We start from the raw sequence: 2,017 nt of genomic DNA on the forward strand, positions 1-2,017 counted from the left end.
TTTGGTCCACGGCCACATATTAATGCTGTCAAGGATTAGCATGTAAATACCTAAAAATATTACCATTCCATGATTAATTAGCATTGGGTGCACTTATTAGCAGAACAAAATATCTACACTATCACTTTAAAATACAGCATGTCAATATGAGTAAAGTTTGTAAGCAAAGATAAAATTATGAACCAAGTCACTGCACAGTCTCACGTTTTGAAATTATAATCATACAAACTTCATGAAAATCGATGACCTAATTACAATTTTATCGATTCAAAAAATTCCTTTTCAAACAAACAAATCCACCATGAAAAGAGCATCTTCTTGTTAATCTTTCGTACCAACATTTGCATTGGTGGCACTTGAGGGGGTGAATCTCATACCCTTGAAAATTGAGGAAATATCTTGAAAAATCAAGAGCACAACAAACACATGATTGGCAGTACTCAAAGGACAAATTTAGCACAATTTAGAAAATTTGCAAGAAGGAAACAATTTTTAACATTAGCTCACTGTTTCATAGATGCTTGCTTTTTCAGTATGAACCTCGATATTATGCATTATTTTTTTTATCCACCTATGACCATACAAATATTACGTGAAACCTACATCAAATTAATATAATGAAAAAGGAACAGATTTAATCAATCTGTGGAATAACTAAATTGGCACCAAAATAAACCATCAAAAAAATGGAAACTAATGAGGTGTGTTTGAACAGCTAATTATTACAAGCAATTAAGAGAACAAAATTACAATAACAAATAATGAAACTGCAATACGTAGAAATAAACTTGTTTAAGAAAGCTGATCTAGGCATCTAAATCAAATGAATTATCATCAGCTTAAGATTTAGAAGTATTTTCAGAATTATATAAAAGAGCATGACTAAAGAAATTTTAATGTTTAAAAATAAGTGGGAGCATTTCAATGATTCATCAACGAAGAGCAGAACAGTTAAAAAGGCACACTTGAAATAATTAATAAATGTTCAAAGGATCATGTCTCAAGGCTAAGGACTAACATCTATTATTACTTTGTACTTCAGGGTAATTTACAAGAATAAGTGAACGAGTATTAGTACAGTTTAAGTTAAATGATGAACAAAGAAGCAGATACCTGCTGCATGGCATGGAAATCAGATTACCATCCGAAACTTCTTGTAAGATTGACTAACAGGTTAAAAAAAACTATTTGTTTACCCAAAACCAAGAATTAAAACAGGAGAAAATATGAAACTACGATGCAGCACGGGCATTTCTATGCAATTTGTTATTTCACTTGTAACTGTGCAAATCGAGAAGATTAAAAGATTGTATGGAAGCACTCAAAATTAAATTAACACTATGTAATGAAGCTTCAACTGTGCATGCTCACGCATTCCAGGCGGTGAATATGACAACATAAAAATACCAAAACAAGAGGTAAAATCATCGTAATATGAGGAAATGTCCACATCTTGCCAGGTTTGCTACCCACAACTTCAATATCACCTAATGGATCACACTCAATGACATTGCACTCACTCAAAAATGATCACCTGCAATGAGAGAATTTTCTCATGGTTTCATTGTTATAAAACAACTTTTAAAATACAAATGTTCTTAAAAATCTTCACTTGAGCCAAATAAGTAGTTGAACAACAACAGGTTGATTTGCCATTCACTACAGTCAACCATCAGATACTTAAAGAGGAATAGAGATTTTCTATTTTATAAAAAGGAGTACAAACCAATCACTCTCCAACATAATGGAGAGAGGGTAAATGAAAACATGCAGACTTGGCCCATTACCGATTTAAACTGGCTTTGAGTGGAAAGAGCTTTCTCCGCAAAGAGTTGAAAGAATCCATAATTAAATCTGACATACTCAGCAATTCCACAATAACAAAATAATGCCCAAAAATTGGTTAACCCATTTTCAAGGAAAATTATTGGCAAGGAAATGTTTATTTCTTGATATGTTAAGAGGCAGACACTTTTTCCCCACCACAGCAAGGCATGAGAGAGGTAAAGAAAGAGCA

This window comes from Hetaerina americana, unplaced genomic scaffold, assembly GCF_022747635.1.
Source record: "Hetaerina americana unplaced genomic scaffold, ioHetAmer1.1.p SCAF_1, whole genome shotgun sequence".
Lineage (NCBI taxonomy): Eukaryota > Metazoa > Arthropoda > Insecta > Odonata > Calopterygidae > Hetaerina > Hetaerina americana.